Source organism: Nicotiana sylvestris, chromosome 6 (genome assembly GCF_000393655.2).
Source record: "Nicotiana sylvestris chromosome 6, ASM39365v2, whole genome shotgun sequence".
In the NCBI taxonomy this organism is placed as follows: Eukaryota; Viridiplantae; Streptophyta; class Magnoliopsida; order Solanales; family Solanaceae; genus Nicotiana; species Nicotiana sylvestris.
Window position 1 is genome coordinate 60,889,878 of NC_091062.1, and position 19,271 is coordinate 60,909,148.

The following is a 19,271-nucleotide window of genomic DNA, read 5'->3' on the forward strand; positions in this document are numbered from 1 at the left end:
GGGGCACAATTCATATCCTCAAAGTGGAAGCAAAAGTGGTGAAAGTGATGGCGTCGTGCTGCGACGTTAAATCAAGCGCTTGTTGAGACGCAACCCAATTCTACTTTTTTTCTTTTTCTTTTATTTATTTTTTTAATTTTATTGTGTTGATTTTTTTGTTAGTATTAGTTTTATGTTTTGTAGGAGTAGAAGCAGGAGGCAAAGCCAATAGGCATGTGCAAAAGCGAGCAGGTTTGAAACTATGTGTGTGGTACCCGCACAAGGAATCATACGTGGGAGAAGTCTGAGTATCACGTGAGCTGCTAATACTTCGGCCTTTGGCCTACCAAGGAGTCTCTTTTACCCTCTTATTATTTATAGTGTGCATTGACGACATTACATAATTTTAAGTGTGGGGTGAGGAGATTGTTTGGGTGATTTTCTGTGCTATTTTAGCTTAATTGTAGTAGGAGTTTTTGTAAAAAAAAAAAAAACTGGACTTTTCCCGACGATGGATTTCCTAGACAGTTTTCTTGAGGGATTTAAGTCTAAAGAAAAAGGACAAAAAAAATTTCTTTGTAGGTAGTGTAGCAATTCCCCCTTGGTTTTTCTTTGTGCCGCGATTCTTTTCCAAGAGTTTTGTTTGAACCAGGTGTAGGTAGTTTTATTGTTTTAGGAGAGAAGCCATTGTGTTATGATTGAAATTGAAGCAATATCTTTTAACTTTGTCATGCCTTGAGAATAGTGAGTACTTTTGTTGTGACGCTTAAGATCAGTTTTTGACTCTTATATAAGTACCTTAAATTGTACGATCTTAACTTTGCTTAACTTCTTTGACTAGAGTGTCTTGATGAGTCCAATCTTGAGTGAGTTATGTGCCATGTGTATGTAAGGTTTTGTATTATTGTGTGCATTGCATTTGATGTCTAGAACTTGCCCCGTGTGTTTGCAAAGCGAAATAGTAGTTTTGTTCAGTCCTGGAAGTGATATAGGCATTTTTTTGTTGAGCCATATAAATATTTGACCCGCCTAATTGTTATGTATCATAATTAACCCCTTTGAGCCTGTAATCCTGTTTCTTTGGCAACCACATTACAAGCCTTACCCATTTGTTTGAATGAACCATGTATTTGAACCTTTTCACCTCTCATGAGTACTTGAATTGTTATGAACTTTGTAAAAATTAAAGTGTGGGTGGTTGGTTTGGCTTTTGAGTGGAACTAATGAAATAAGGAGAAAGGTGCACTGTTTTGAAAAAGTAAAAGCCACATGAATTGGAAAAAAAATTAGTTGTATTGTTGTGAAAAATAATTCTAGATGGTGGTGGTTAGTGATATACTTGTGCTTAAAAAAGTGGGGAGTTAATCTATGTTGATGTGAAGGTGGAGTTATGGTTTGACATAAGTGTGGGGTTTTCAATGTTAAAGTGTATGTATTAAAGTGCTTAAGGAGGTATAGTCACTCTTATATCTAAATGTATCCTACCTTTCCTGCAGCCTACATTACAACCAAATAAAGTCCTACTTGATCCTAAACTGAATGAGCTCGATTAGTAGAGTAATACACTACGGGCAAGCCTATAGTGCATCTTTTGTGGCATATGAATGTTATTTCTGAGAGTGAGAGAATTCTTTCTATCTTGAGTTCCTAATTGTTCTTAAATTTTAGTGTGTGGAGCTACTCTCTTTTGTTGTGTGAGGGCACTTGATTCATGAAGGAAAGGTAATGTCAGTGACCTCTATGTTAGAGTAAGTGGGTGAGTTGCGAATAATGCGTGGTACTTGTGAGTCAAATCTTGAGGTGAAGATGTTACACTCTTGTGCTTAGTCTATTTTAAATATTCTTGGTATGATGAGTTAAGAGAATTGTTTAAAAGGTCGTGTCTATATAAAGTGTAGTTTGATTGCTCGAGGATGAGCAATGGTTTGAGTGTGGGGTGTTGATGATAGGCTATAATTGCGTATTTTAGTCGCTTATTACGCTCTAATTTACTGCACTTTAATTGAGTTTGAGCTTTAATCGCTAGTGTTTTGCACTAAATATGTGTTTTATGCTTTGCAGGAGTGATTCCGATATATGTAGGCGTTATGGAATGGATTCAAGTGATTTGAAGCATTGAAGTCTGCGTAAAAGCCCAAGACATTAAGCCGGGATCGTGTTCGGAGGTCGTGTACCAAATCCGAATGTTAAAAGAGGACGAAATAAGTTCACTCTGAGAAAATTACACTGCCGCGCCGCATGGGCCGCCGCAAGGCGCGGCGCAACAGTGTAAAATGTTGCCTGATGCGAAAAGTGAAGCCTGCCGATAAACTCCATTAGCGCGCCGCAGGGTGCGGCGCGACTGTACAAAATTTACAGAGCCAGAGTCCTATTTCGCGCGGGATAAGGTGTTTTCGTTTGGGACCGACCCTACTTGGTATATATACATGGAAAAACGTTATTTTGGGGATCGAACAGACTTTTGACACATCTTAGACCTAGGGACACACTTATGACGTGGAGGAACACAAACCACGCTTGGAGGAGGCTTCTAACTGGTTTTTCTTCTCTTCTCTTCCTTTAATTTCATAGTTTATTAGTTCTAGAGTTTTGGGTGGTACATGAATGTTGTAGTTTGAATCTTGAATTGTTCTTATTATTTTATCATATTGGTTAATTTATTCAATCTTGTGTTTAATTATTTAATTGCTTGATCACCAATTGAATACTATTTACGAATCTAGGATTGAACTCGAGAGAGGGAATTCTAGATTGCATATAAGATTGAGTAGAGCAAGATCTTAACTCTTAGGGAGGGCGGATTTGCGGTTAAGATATGAATATACCTAATCATCTTTCTTGGTTACTATACGGGAATTATTAATGCGTTCTTGTTAATTCTAATTCCATAGAAATATAGGCGTTAGATTAGCTTGAATAGGCGAGTTGTACTTCGGGAGAAGGCTACGAGCAATATTAACCCTGTCAACCAATAAACCAAATAAATTAATTAGACGATTTAAGTGGAAAACTCAACGGGATTGTTAGCTAACCCATAACTCTAGAATATTCACTCACATTGAATTCGCCGTTAAGCTTGTCGTTGTTTTCTTTGATCTCTTAATTTGTTACTTTAGATTAATTTTAGTAAAATATTCATACTTTAGGATTCGCTTGAATAGATTAATTGTTTGGTTTAATTTAGTTGATAGTTAATCACAAGTCCCTGTGGGTACGATATCTGGACTTATAATCCTATATTACTTGTCGACCACGTATACTTGCGTGTGCGTTTGGGAGCAACATATCTACCGATCAAAACAAGTATTATTCTAATATTATTGTCTCGAACTAACTCTAGCTAGCAATTCAAACGACTCATGATGCCAAAGCTTTATTACATGTAATCCTACTTTTAAATCCGGTCAATTAATCTCTTATTACTTAGAAGTGACATTGTTCAACGACAATCTAATCATGTAAACTCTATCACGCAATACAAGAGTTGACCAAGATAGACATTGAAGTAACGAGAAAACTCAATGATCAATGGATCGATAGGCGGGTTGAATCCTAAAGTAAAAGATTAGGTGTAAACAAACGAATAACCTTCATAATAAGAGGTTATTCGATCGTCAATGCTAAGAGCTATCATAGGGAAATTAGATCTTCAATTGCATTCATGACGAACTAAAGGAAGAAGACCATAAGTGACTAAAGAAGGGTAATGATCGGCAGGGTTAAGTGTAGCTTTGGAAGAGACTTGTTTTCTCATAGCCTCATGGTCCGAAATAAAGGAAATTTTCGGAGGGACAATTTCAAAAATAATAGGTTCTTGCAACGGTTTGTTATGATCTTTACCTCTAAAAAAGGATCTAAGGGTTGAAGAAGTTCTGGCTTTGGAAGAAGAGGGTTTTGTAGTATCTTTTTATGAAGGAGTAGAGTTACGGCTTGATAAAAAACCTAGACTACGAAGTCTACCATCTCTTTTACTCCTAATTAGGGCAGAAGAAGGGGCAAGTTCATCAACGATGATTACTTTATGAGAGTCTGATGATGAAGAGGGATTCGGAGAATGAGAAGTCATATTTAATGGTGAAAACACAAAGAGAGGCAAAAATTGCAAGAAAAGTTGGAATATGAACGCAAGAAAGAAGAAGAATTTTTTGAGTGGTATGTGATACGAGATTTATAAAAAAGGACCGTCATTATGAACCGTCACTTCAAACTGGGCAGCCGCAGGAAACCTTAATAAAACTCTATAAATTACTGAGCCAATTATAACGGGACACGTGTCCCGGGCATTAAATGAAAAGGACGTACATCTCATTGCTTGTGAAGAAAACAATGTGATGGTTGGGAAATGGTAGCAGATATTACCGGTATAAATGAACCTACCACTTCCCAAATATTCAGTTGAGAATATTCATAAAGTAGGGGGACTATCTGTATTGGTGAAAAAATAGGCATGACATGTGGATTAATAGTATGATGACAGGTGGCATCTATATCGGGTCAATAAAGAAGGATGATGAGGTGCGGTTAAAATACTCATGGGATTTATGAAAGAATGTACCGTACCTGACAATTGGGAAAGAAGAAATAGGCACGAGATGCTTGAAGACCATAAAGGAGAAGATTCATGAATCAATTATAAATATGAAAAGAGAATCAACATTAGCTCTGATTATGCGCGATCACATATTATTACCATAGCCGTTATGAGTAGTTTTAGTAATGGGCAATTAATGCATAGTTAGTGTTAGTAACGGATAAGAATTAAGTAAGAGGAACCGTTATATCTGTGTATCCTTATCTAAGGGCCTTTACCTTATTTTGTACGACCATCCGAATATTCTCAAATATATTGCAATCAGTTTTTTACTTTTATATTTCTACTTGTTTGAAGATTCCAACCCATAATTCTGGGGAGAAAACAATGATCATCAATTAGATTTCTTTCCTTCATTTATCATTTCAATTGTTTGTTTTATTCTCGCGTTTTTTAGAAAAATGAAGTAAATTTGGTTATTAGAAACCCGATTTTCTTTATATTGACTGGGACCACAAAAACTATTTTTTGGTTAAACACTTCTCACTAACAAATGAGTACAAAAATAAGAAAACTAAAGGAGAAGGATATTTTCTTTGGGTTCTTTGAATTTGGGAAATATATACACAGGAAGAATAAATCTTGGTGTCTGAGGTTTCTTCTGCTTCCTTAGATGCAACTTCTAGGAGTAATTTTGCCACCATGGCTTCCCCTTGCATTTTTACAATAAGCAAGGGCTGGCCTTCTCATGCGATCATTATAAGTTAGCTTTATGTCTTGCAATCTGATTCCAGTGCATGGATTTGAAGGACTGCAGTCAAATTTCATGGCTGCCTGTGTAGATGATGTCCCTTTCACATTCTTGAATGTCACCTGACTCACCTTCACTCCTGAACTCTGCATTAATAACAAGGCAACAAGTGAGTACAAAAAACAGAACACTACTCTAGTAAAACAAGTGATTCCGTTAAACAGAGCCTGAACACATATCGCATTTTACCTGATGAGGGCAACTATTATCGGGGCAATAGTTTTGGTCAATGATGATGGGATTCCCAACGTTCCTCATAATAAGGTTTCTGAACATGAGATTTTTGGCAAAGCCATTACTTGGTCTTGCCCAAGACTTTATCCTAACGCCATTTTGCGTCTTTGTGAAAACTGAATTTGCTACTGTGACATTCGTAACTCCAGGCTCATTGTTGCTGTTTCCCAAACTTCCTATGCTGCATAGAAAGATCACACTTCAAGAAAGTTAGTAATAATAAAATTAGTAACATAATTGTTTTTGGTTATTGAATGCAGAATTAAGTACCTAATGCCATGTCCAGGGCCACATCCAACTTTTTCAATCCACAAATTCATGGAGCCAGAGCCTATAGAAATGCAGTCAGCTCCAGTCTTGATGAAACCGCCATAAATGGTAACCCCCCTTTGAGTACATGAATGCCATCGGTGTTTGGGCTTCCACTTGGGGCTATTATCTTCACATATTCAACTCTCACATTGCTACTGTAATTAATCCCTACATGTACTCTTTGACTGTGTAGTGATGTTAAGCCCCTTAGCGGTACATTGTTACACCACATGAATTGTATTGACTGCGATATAATGATTTAAACACGTCAGATTTAGTGATCCCTTAAACAAGTATTTTCGATTGTAGAGTAATAATACTTCCTTTTTCACTTGACATTATGTTGAGTTTACAATTTTGAAGATGATAGATAAAATGTCTATGTCAAGTTGTATGGAAATTAATTTAATATTGCTTGAGAGTTGTATCAAAGTGAAAATTTTATTTTTCCAGATATTATGTGGTGAGATATTTTATTTGCTAACTTTGGTACAAGTTCATGTGGTGTCATGTGGATTAGTTCTAGTTTGATAGAATTGGACGTTTAAATATATAAAAGTGAGCCAAGAAGGACGTCTTAAATAAATCATAGACGAAGTATAGAAAAGGTAGAAATACCTAAAGTTTCTTCAATAAAATAGTACTAAATTAAATAAGCACTGTTTACGTACCCTAGCTCCTTGTGGGCAAGCACCGCCACAATTTCGACAAGACCAATAACCATGTCTGTTGGCGTTAATAGCTCCTGATCCATATACTGAAAGTCCACTTACCTTATAAAACATAATCCAGAACTCAGAATTCCCAATTGCGTTATAATTGACCGGAGCGATGAGAGTGCCATAAATTCGAAACTCAATTCTTCTCCGACAAGGACCATTTAAACTCAATGTCCTAACCAAATACGTTCCTCGTGGAATGTCCACTTTAGCCGGACTATCAGAGTTGCAGGCAGCAGACCAAGTGCGAAGAAACGCCGTGGTTGAATCTGTCCTGCCATCTCCCCTAGCCCCAAAGCTGACTACATTGTAGGCTAAACAAGAATGAAGTATCAAATGAAAGAAGAGTAACCAAGAAATTACTCCAATACATCTGTTCATGGCTTTGAAGTTGGCCATGTTGGGTGGTTTTGCTAATTAAAGGAGCTGTTCGTTGCAATCAAAATAAGGATTGTGCATGGTTCAATTTATAGCTATTCATATGGTGCTCCATAAGGCAACTTATTTTGTCCACATGACAATTGATAATTTAGTTTTTGCTTAGTTCGGATGCAGATTTTTAAAGTGACTTAAATGCTAATCCAAAGTCAGGCGTATGTACTCTTGGCACATACATGTGCAGATAATCATAATCACGCGATGCATATATCTTGAGAAGAAGAAGGAATGTGGGGTTAAAGAAGAGATCTCACCATTTATAAGATCCATGAAGTACGCAAGAAATGCATCAGTTGACTAGAACATGAAAAATGCATCAGTTCACTACAACATCAACATGTGACTTGTCACTTCTACAAGTTTAATGATATAGCCACTGTTAGCTATGAAGATCTGTTTTTGCCACAATAAATACGAGGAGGCACCATACGAGTCTGGTGTCTGCCAAGCAAAAACTTGACCTAAGCCTATCAACCAGGCCAGGATACAAATTTGCAAAGAAACTTCAAAGGCTCAACGACCCTTTAATTTTATTACTCGTAATAGATAAAACTGCAAATTCAAATTGAAAACTTACAACTTATAACAAGATTTTCCTAATTTCACCCACTTAAATTAGAAAGAGGAATTTCAAGGTCTTTCATCATTTTGTCAATTAATCTATAATGACATTTGGAGGAATTGGCTCAAGATTATCATAATCTTTATTTCAAAGTTTGGAGTGGATTGCCAAAATGCAACTCTGAGTGATATTATCTGACTAAGGTCTTTGTCTTCTCGCCAATCTTCTACTCTTCTTTTGTATCTTCGTTCCAATCTAATCTAATCTAATCTAATCTAATCTCCGAAACAAACTAAAACACAATAGCATTGCTACCCAATGTGTGTTAATTGTCTTCGAGCTGCTACCTTCCCTAGCTAAATGCACTTTGTGACACTATGGTTGAAAATGAAACATTTATGTCAAATAAAAAGTATGCCAAATAAATATTTATGTCTCTAGCCATAGTGGAAAGAACCAGATATTGCCTTTTGTTGTTCTTCCATCATTACTAACGTGCTAACAATGATTGTGCGGGGCTCCACTACATCTATGTCAAATAAAAATTAAGCTTGTCAAAGTTTTTGTTACTTCATTGTGGAGTAGATACTTCGGATTTCGCTTGCCAAATCTTGTCTTTGAAATATGATTCTACTTTAGTAGAAGTACCATAGGGGACAGGGGTTGGTATAGAGGTATCAAGTAATGCAAAATAATAATTCTATACTTGCTGCATGTAAATAATCACATAAATCACTCAAGCACATTATTTTAGGATGCACCAAGACACAAGAGGGGCGGGTAAATTGTGTTGTACCCAATTTTCACGAGCCAAAGAACCTGGTTCTATACTGAACTATTGTGACACAAAACTGAAAGTCAAGTGCGAAAATATAAACAACACAACAAATTTTATGTGAAAAACTTCTTTGCTTAAGGGAGTAAAAACCACAACCTACCTCGTAGGATTTGCCTTCAAAGTTTTATTAATTTCAAAGAGAAATTTTAGGTTACAACTCAGTAACCAAGGGGACTAACTCTAGCACCCTACCCCCTACAATCAACTCGATTGCAGCTACACTTTAGGTTATGACTAAATAACCAAGGAGACTAACTCTAGTACCCTTCCATACAATAAACCCAATTGTATTGTATCTACCCCTTTTAACTCTAAATCTAGCTTAGAAAGCCAAACAAAACTCTTTAGAATTGTTCTCCTATGTTTATACTTCTTCAAAAGTAAAATAGTTTATACTTTAAGAACAATTGGCTCAACCTAAGCAACTAAAGAAGTTCGGCAATTTCGTCTTCAAGACCTGATTTTTCAGTTGAGCAGCTTGAATCCTTGAAAGCACCTTCGTGCTAAGAATGCTATTTTCTTTGGATGATTTTTTGTATTTGTGCAGAATAACATTAGCTTCAATAGCAACAACGTGATGCTTTATATAGGCATGAGATTAGACAAACTTCGTCTCCAATTTATGCTCCAAAATCTAAAAGAAGCTGGTTAAGAAAAAGAATCCTTTTAGGATTTGGTTTCCTTATTTGTTTCCAATTCCTCAAACCTTTGCCTTAATGCAAGTATTTCCATAATTGTTAAATCCTTTTCAAACACAAAATCATCCGCCTAATATTTTCATTGTTGCCCATGAATTTAATTTTCAAGGATTCCAACTTGCATTAGGATTTGACTTTCCTTAAAGGACTCCTTCATACGCTTTTCCTTTCCATGCAAGTATTCTCATAATTAATGAATCCTTGTTGACCATGAATTCCTCTAATTATTACTACCATTCTTACAATCCACGAAATAACTCCTTCAAGGAATCCAAATTGCAACAGAATTCTAGTTTAACCAACTTGCACTAAGAGTAAGCTTCCAGCTTCTGATCCGCCTCTTCAAGGGATCTGATTCTTTTGATATTTTCATGACACATCTACAACTCTGCATATCAGTACAACAATAATCATCACGAGATCTGGTTCGTTGTCAGCTATTGGTTAATCATCAAAACAACTTTTAATAAAGCACATATTCTTTAGACATCTACTTTAGGGAACCTAGTTCTTTTATTGACAACATAACATATCTGTATACCAATCTAGTAGTATAGTAACATGTTCATGAAACCTGAATTTTTCAACATAGTAAGCCCATATTTATTAATCATTAAAATATAATACATGCTCAACTCAACAAATTCTCCTTTTTTGATGATGACAAACCCATGTGTAGAATAGTCAACAGCTTGCCCGAGTTTTTGTCAATCTTTGGCATTAGAACCAGTTTCATTGGCAACATTCTTCTTCAATATGTCCATGTTTTCACAAGTATAAAGGAATCGCCTTCAATTCGTCGCAACCTTGTAGGTGGCTAGGCATAGATCAATATTAGAACCTACAAACAAACAAACTCAACGACATCACCCTTTATTAGTCCATGAGCTTAAGAACTTGTTTCAGTGATCAGCTTGCACATACTTAACTTCCTCCTTTTGGCATCATCAAAAAATAAAATGTTAGTAGAGTCAAAAGTGAGAATTAAGAAATATTAAACCCATGGACACTCAGGCTATACTAACATGCACATAAATCAAGAACTCGAACATTAGTATCGTAATATTATCCATCTTAAGAGATTCATCAAACAAAGAATATAGAAATTCATATATGTAACATATTAATCCTCTTAGACCAAAATCAAAAAAAGTACAAACTGCTTCAAATGTCATAAAAGAAATGTTAAATCAGCTGAGTACAAAAAATAGTAATTCGAAAAAGGACTTGACTCGAAATGGAATGGGTTTGGACTTATCTAGAAAAGATGGAGGACTAGATTCACTGACTAGAAGAGGGTTATTTCTGCACAACATATATATTCTCATTCTATTCTTTCCTTCTTACTTCTGTGAATCGGCACAATGCCTCCTTACCTTGTTGTTTAGCTTACCTCTTCACAAATATGATGTCTGACTTTACCTCAAAATTTTTGGTTTGTTTTCTTCTTCCTTCGAGCTAGTCCTTACCTTATCAAGATTGTCTCTTATTTTTTTCTCTTTTGAAGCAGAGGAATATGTTCTTTTTCAGCTTCTTCATCTATTGCAAGCTCTATAGGCACAGCAATATTTTGTTCAACCATTAGTCAGAGCTTGCCTTTTTATTTTCTTAAGTTCCTTAGCAACCAATAGACCTTTTACAATTGTTCTTCCCTATTAAGCTGAGACAGTTCATCAATGTCACCTTCTTTGTTTATATATATATATATATATATATATATATATATATTACCATCCTTCACAATTTCAATCCTACTGAACCAAGGAACTAGGTTCCTGATTGGACTACTTCTCTTTATCAGCTTCAATTTCATCGGCACCTTTGTTACTAGTACCCTCTCAAATCCTAGAGCATCAGGTTCATCATCCCTGACTTCTTTAACCAGTCTCCCAAACTCATAATTATTCACTCTCACCAGCACCAGAAGAAACTGGTTCATTACCTGGGGCTCCTTGGGTACCTTCTCCCTTACTACAAACTCCCTTGTTATAATCTTTTCTTAGTTCTTTCTCTTAGCTATCTCTACCATTTTTTACTAATATCATGCACATCATATAACATAAACAGATGCTTTTTTCAAAAAACATATCCACTAGGCACAACATCAGGAGTAGTTGCATGTTCTTCTTGAACTTGTGTTAGCATCAATCCTAACTTCAGAATCTTCCCCCTATGAACCTGCTTCTTCACTTTCAGAACTTTCATCCTTCAAGTTCTTACTTTCATCTCCATCAAAATAATGAATAAGTCCTAATTTTGATTTTAGGGACAAAGGGATCTGGAATTTAGGTTTTTGCACAATATTAGAATCTTTTGAACAAATAAATTTAGGGCTTAGTAGATGAAACATCACCAACAAACTTTGTGTGCTTCGATTCAACAAATATAGATTATGAAAGATTTTCTGGTTGAGAACCTCATTCTTAAACAAAGAAGGAAATAACTCAATTTGAAGTTTCAAAAGCAACCCTTTTATTTGTCTAGAGTTGAGAAGGCTGGTATGGAAAGACTTACTAACTTGAGACTTGTACCCTCTTTCATGCAGACTGTTGGAAGTCATAATTATCTTTTAAGAGTCAGATAAGATCAAGATTGGGTGTGGAAACCTGGTTCAATAATATGGCAATTTAACAAGTTAATGCAACCAATGTTGGAAAGGAGGTATATACCTTAACGTCAAAAGAACTAGTTCTTTTGACTGATTTCTTCAATATGGCTGAGTGTCCTATTGAGAATGGGGATAATATCAACATATCACATCTAAGCTCTATGACCATATCATGCATGTATACCTCTTACAGTATAAGACTGAGTTAGATATTTTTAACACTTAGACACGCTATACACTTTAATCAAATAAAGTAAATAATTTAGGGAAACAAGAATATGCTCAATCCATCTTGATCAAACTAAACTCCATGTGGTTTCTTTCGAAGTGAACCCTACTAAAATTTTTGATAAATAAATCGGCAATCTACTCATTCTTTTTGCAAAACTCCATAGAGATGTGGCTATTTTCTACATTATATCTCAAAAAGTGACGTCTCACATCAATAAGCTTTGATCTTTTGTGATGAAATGGGTTCTTTGCCATGTTTGCACCACTTTTATCATTACAAAATATTAAACTCTATTCAATCACCATATCAGTCTTCTAGCCGTTGCTTTGATCCATTATTTATGCATAGCATAATGCCGCAACAATATATTCAGCCTCAGCAGTTGACAAAACTACGAAATATTCTTTCTATCAAACACGAACCTAGTAAGTGAGTTTTCACATGTACTCTTTGTATTTGACAGATACCCAATATAATCCATACCTGCAAATTCCACCATGTAAAAAGTACCACCAAAAAGATACCAAAGAACTAGGTCTTGAGTACCTTTGAGATAACTCAAGATCCTCTCCATGACTTTATACGTCACTCCTCGAGATTTGATTGGTGTCACGACCCAAACTCCCATCGGAGGTGTTATGGAGCCTAACATTGCTTGCTAAGCAAGGGCAAACTTCAACCAATAGCAATAAACTCAAATAACAGAACTTAATAATTCTAACAATAAAATAATCACAAAATATCTGAATATAGTAGCAATAACGCAACTACAACCATCCCATGATATGGTGTCAACGAGCACAGAAGCATTATAAAATTTAATTACAGAGTCTAATCTTCAAATACAAAATTGTCTAGATAATAGAACAACGATAACATAAATAAAGCAGAAGGGCACTCCAAGGCCTGCGTACGAAATCAACAACTACTTCGAAATCTCCAATAATCTGGTATAAGTGCCTCCAGCTAACAATCACATCTCCAGGCAGCACCTGCATCTGCACATAAAGTGTAGAGTATAGTATGAGTACAACCAACCTCATATACTCAATAAATAACAAGCCTAACCTCGGGCTAAAAGCAATGACGAGCTTGGCAATTTCCCAATATCAAACGCCAATAACCAATAATATAATATAGAATAATAATTGTATAGAGAACTGACTCAAATAATATTAATATTTAACCTTTGCACAAATAACTGAAAAATAGGCATGCTTTTCAAGAATAGATGTAGAGGCATGAATTCGTTTCACATAATTTTGTAATCATGCTGTTATCACCTAGCAATGATTTCCAATTCAAAGTACCGAATTAGGACATCTAGTACCATCAAACATAAGGGAGAATCACCACCTGGTCCTTGCACGACGATTAAAAATGATGGGATAAAAAATACCGCGATTAATTCATCAAGTATAACAGATCTCAGTACATGCATAGTGCGTGGCACAATTGCCCATGAACCCACACACACAATATCATCACTCAGCACTCTACGAGTTCCTCACATAAGTACCTCACTCAAGCACATATATATGACCTTTTGCACGCGCTCACTATGAATACCAGACTCTGGAAGGATAGATCCTTGCCCAAGATCTGATTAGATATAAGCTAGCATTCAATATCACATAGCCCAATCATGAGGCTTGCTGCATGTGTCGCCCCCTAGTCAGTACCACTTAGCTCGGCCTAGAGTACGCATCACCTCAAAATCAATACCAAATCATCTATATGGCTCAAGCTGAGTCATCAACCGCTCAAGACTCAGTTAGCAACATATCGCAGTACTCAGTTCAACAGTGTTACATCTATGAGGCGTCAATAACATGTGAGAAATCATAATAAGAATGCAATGGGAAAGAGATATCATACACGGATATAGCATCATGACTGAGAGCATGTCTACAATTAAGGCAAATAGCTCATAATAACAATAATAGCCCTATCATGTCTCAAACAAATAAGTACATAGCCTGGATATGATTTCTAACATAAATCATACCTCAAATAATCATACAAGTAGAGAAAACATGGATATACTGAGGCATGATAGCAAACAAGGCAAATAATAACATAAGGTCTACCCGATCCATGTATAACCTCGGTGCGCGCACATACGCCTATCACCAACACATCTCAAATACCATAGCCAATGTTGAAAATTAGCCTAAAACCAAGTATAAGCATATTACTTACCTCAAAGCACGTGAATCAATACTCCAAAAAGCCCTTCCCACGCGAATCGACCTTCGAGCGACTCAAATCTAGTAAAAAATAACTTAATATCGTCAATAAAAGTCATAAGAAACAACCCCAAATAATAATGGCAAGATCATGATTCAAATATACAAAGTCAACCCGAAAAGTCAACCCCGAGCTCGCACCCCGAAATTTGACAAAACTCACAAATCCTGAACACATATTCTGATACGAGTCCAAATATATATATGTTTCATCCAATTCCAACCTCAAATCGACCCTCAAATCATCAATCTTCACTCTCCAAAATCATAGTCAAAAACCCCCCAAGTTTCACTTGTAATTCACATAAACTAGGTGTAATAGTCCATGGGTATTCAATATCCAACATCAAAATCAAGTAAAATGCACTTACCCTTTCAATTGTAGTAAAATGACTCCCAAAAATCACCCCTAGCCGAATTCTACAACTTCAAATAATGGGAAATAACCAATGCCCTCATATGATATATCCTGCCCTTTCCACATTCGCTAACCAAAATAGCACATCTTCGGCTCCGCTTCTACAGTGAAAAGCCCGGATTTGCAGACTCACTTAAACACCCAACCAACGATATATGCTCACCCCATCGCACCTGCACACCCTTTTCTGCAGTCTCTTCATCGCAGATGCGGTCTCACTTCTGCACAAACCTTCTGCATCTGTGGTCCCTGCCTCCTCCTACCCAGTATTGCATATGCTGCCCCATATACGCATCTACGAACTGGCACATATTGAAATACAAGAATAGGTTTGCTAAATAATGTAAAAATGATCCGTAACGCATATGAAACGCACTCGAGACCCTTGCGACCCAGTCCAAACACACCAACTAATCCCGAAAAATAATACGGACCTACTCGAGGCCTCAAATCATACAAAACAACATCAAAACTACGAATTATACCTCAATTCAAGCCTAAGGAACTGAAGAACTTCTAACTTTCAAAACTCATGCCAAACCATATCAAATATCCTCAGATTGACCTCAAATTTTGCATACAAGTCACCAATGACACAACAGACCTATTTCAACTCTCAGAACTACAATAGAAAGCCAATATCAATAAAGTCAACTCCTTATCAAACCTATGAACCTTCCAAACCTTCAACATTCTAACTTTCGCCAAATAGATCCAAATCCACCTACAAAACTCCAAATTCAAATCGGATAAACTCCTAAGTACAAAATCACCACATAAAACTATTGGAACCATCAAAACACCTTTCCGGGGTCGTCTATACAAAAGTCAAACTACGATTAACTCTTACAACTTAAACATCCAGCCTTATGACTAAGTGTCCAAATTTAATCCCAAAACATTCCTGAAGCAAAACCAAACTCTCCCGCAAGTCACATAACAACAAATACACACATGTAAAGTATCGAATAGGGGAAACGAGGCTAAAATGTTCAAAACAAACAGTCAGGTCATTACATTCTCCACCGCTTAAATAAACCTTCGTCCTCAAACGAGTCTAGAATCATACCCGAGGTCTCAAAAAGGCGAGGATAACTGATTCGTGTCTCCTTCTCGGTCTCCCTAGCAGCCTCCTCGACCGGCTGACCTCTCCAATGAACCTTCATTGATGCTTTATTCTTCGACCTCAACTTTGAACATACCGGTCCAAGATGGGAACCGACTCCCCATCATAAGTCAAATCCCCGTCCAAGTGCACTGAAGTCTAATACATATGACGGATCCCCATAATACTTCGGAGCATGGAAACATGAGACACTAGGTGAACCCCCGATTAACTAGGTGTTAAGGCAAATTTGTAGGCCATCTCTCCAACTCTCTCTAGCACCTCAAAAGGACTAATATACCGAGGGCTCAATTTGCCCTTCTTCCCAAATATCATCACACCCTTCATGGGCAAAACTATAAATAGAACCTTCTCACCCACCATATATGCCACATCACGAGCCTTACTGTTAGCATAACTCTTTTGCCTGCATTATACTGTACGAAAACACTCTTGAATCAACTTCACCTTCTCCGAAGCATCATAGACAAAATTAGTGCCCAATAACCTCCCCAGGCTCAAACCAACCAATCGAAGAACGACATCGCCTCCCATATAAGGCTTCATAAGGAGAGAAATAGATGCTCGACTGGTAGCTGTTATTGTAGAAAAACTCTGCTAATTGTAAGAACTGATCCTATTGACCCCCGAATTTAATGACACAGACTCGTAACATGTCCTCCAAGATCTGAATAGTGCGCTCGAACCGCCCGTCTATCTGGGGATGAAATGTTTCACTCAGCTCGATCTGTGTGCCCAATTCACGCTACACTACTCTCCAATAATGCAATGTAAACTACATGCCTCTATCTAAGATAATCGACAAAGGCACACCATGAAGAAGAACAATATCTCAAAGATAAATTCAAGCCAGCTGCTCTCAAAGATAAAGTAGGTACTCATGGCTGGAAAAAAGTGTGCTGGCTTGATCAGTCTATCCATAATGACCTATACCACATCAAACTTCCTCAAGGTCCATGGAAGCCCAACTACAAAATCCATAGTGATGCGCTCCCACTTCCACTCTGGAATATCAAGCCTTTGAAGCAAACCACCCGATTTCTTATGTTTGTACTTCTGCTGCTAACAGTTCAAACACTGAGAAACATACTCAATAATATCCTTCTTCAATCTCTGCCACCAATAATGCTGCCTCAAATCTCAGAACATCTTTGATACACCCAGATGAATGGAATACCGTAGACTTTGGCCCCCCTCAAGAATCCGCTCTCCTTATCTATCCACATTAGGCACACAAATACGGCTTGAAGCCTCAATACCCCATCAGCACCAATAGTAACCTCTTAGCATCACCGTGCTACACCATGTCCTTAAAGACAAGAAAGTGGGGATCATCATATTGATGCTCTCAAACAAGGGCGACCATGATACAACATAAGTAAGAACCCTGCTAGGATCCTAAATATCCAGCCTCATGAACCTGTTGAACAAAGCCTGAACATCCAAAGCTAACGGTCTCTCCCCATCTAGAATAAAAGCAAGACTCCCCATGCTCTTAGCCTTCATGTGCAAAGCATCAGCCACTATATTGGCCTTTCCTAGATGATAAAGAATGAGGATATCATAGTCCTTTAGTAGCTCTAACCACCTCTATTACCTCAAGTTTAGATCATTTTGCTTGAATAAGTGCTGGAGATTCTTGTCATCTGTGAACACCTCGCAAGACACTCCATAAAGATAGTGCCTTAAAATCTTGAGCGCTTGTACAATGACTGCTAATTCCAAGTCATACACTGGGTAGTTCTTCTCGCAAGTCTTCAACTGACGTGAAGCATAAACAATTACCCTACCATCCTGCATCAATTCACTCACAATGCCAACACGTGAAGTATCATAGTAGACTGTGTATGAACCTGATGGCAAAGGCAAAACCAGAATTGGAGTTGTAGTCAAAGCAGTCTTAAGCTTATGAAAGCTCTCCTCGCACTCGTCAGACCACCTAAGTGGGGCACCCTTGCGAGTCAACTTAGTCAATGGGGCTGCTATAAATGAAAACTCCTCCAAAAGTGGTGATAATACCAAACCAACCCAAGGAAACTCTGAATCTCTGCAGCGGTTGAAGGTCTAAACCAACTCTGAACTGCCTCAATCTTCTTTGGATCCACCTTAATCCCCTCACTAGATACCACATGACCCAAGAATGCCTCCGAGTCTAACCAAAACTTGCACTTTGAGAATTTAGCATATAACTTCTTCTCCATCAAAGTCTGGAAGAGGATACTCAAATTTTGCTCAAAATCCTCCCTGCTACGAGAATACACAATTATATCATCACTAAACACAATAAAAAAGGAATTTTGATAGGAATGAAATATGATGATCATCAAGTGCATGAACGTTGCTGGGGCATATGTCAACCCGAACGACATCACCAAATATTCATAATGGCCACAACGGGTCCGGAAAGTAATCTTTGGAATGTTTGAAGCCCTAATCTTCAACTGATGGTACCCTGATCTTAAGTCAATCTTTGAGAACAGCCTGGCACCCTGAAGCTAATAAAATAAGTCATCAATGCGTGATACTGGATACTTGTTCTTGCCGGCTACCTTATTCAATGGCTGATAACCAATACACCTCCATATAGATCCGTCCTTCTTCTTTACAAACAATATCGACACACCCCAAGGTGAAACTCTAGGCCTGTTAACCCCTTTATCTAGCAACTCTTTCAATTGTTCCTTCAATTTCTTCAACTTTTAGAGCCAAAATACACGGAGGAATAGAGATAGGTTGCGTGCCTTGTACCAAATCAATGCCGAAATCAACATCCCTATCGGGTGGCATCATCGTTATGTCTACAGGAAATATATTTGAGAACTTCCTCATTACTGGAACTGACTAAACATTAGGAGTATCAGTACCCCTAAGAAGGCCAAATATGCCAAACACCCCTTCTCAACCATCTGTTGAGCCTTCAGGTATGAATTCACTCTATTGGGAGTATGACTAAGAAAATATCTCCACTCCAACCTAGGCAACCTCGGAATCACCAATGCCATGTCTTAGTGTGACAATCAAGAATATCATGGTACGAAGATAGTCAATCCATACCCAAATCACCTCAAACCCACCATGATGAGGAATAAAAGATAAACTCTAGTCTCATAACCCCCATTGGCAACCACACAAGACTGATATACATGATCCACCATAATAGAATCACTCACTGGTGTAGATAGATGAACATGCATATCCAAAGAATCATGCGGCGTATCCAAATAATGAGAAAAATAGGAAGACACATAAGAGTAAGTGGAACCGATGTCAAATAACACTTAATCATCTCTATGACACACTTAAGCAATACATATGATCACGACATCGGAAGCAACTGCCTCTGGCCTGCGGAAAATTCATAACAACATGCATGTTCACCACCTGTCGGACCTCCCATTCTAGGGCAACCTTGTCCCGTATGACCTCCACCTTGAGATGGCTAAATGGATGGTGTAGCAGCTTGTGTGGGAGTCATAGTCTATATGTCTTTCTGCAGCGGACCTCTGCGAAAAATGG

At 37.4% G+C, this 19,271-nt stretch overlaps 1 pseudogene; it reads right to left on the minus strand.

Moving 5' to 3' along the window:
• Positions 1–5,179: 5,179 nt before the first annotated feature.
• LOC104217623 (polygalacturonase-like) lies at positions 5,180–11,061 on the minus strand (annotated as a pseudogene).
• Between the last annotated feature and the right edge of the window lie 8,210 nt (positions 11,062–19,271).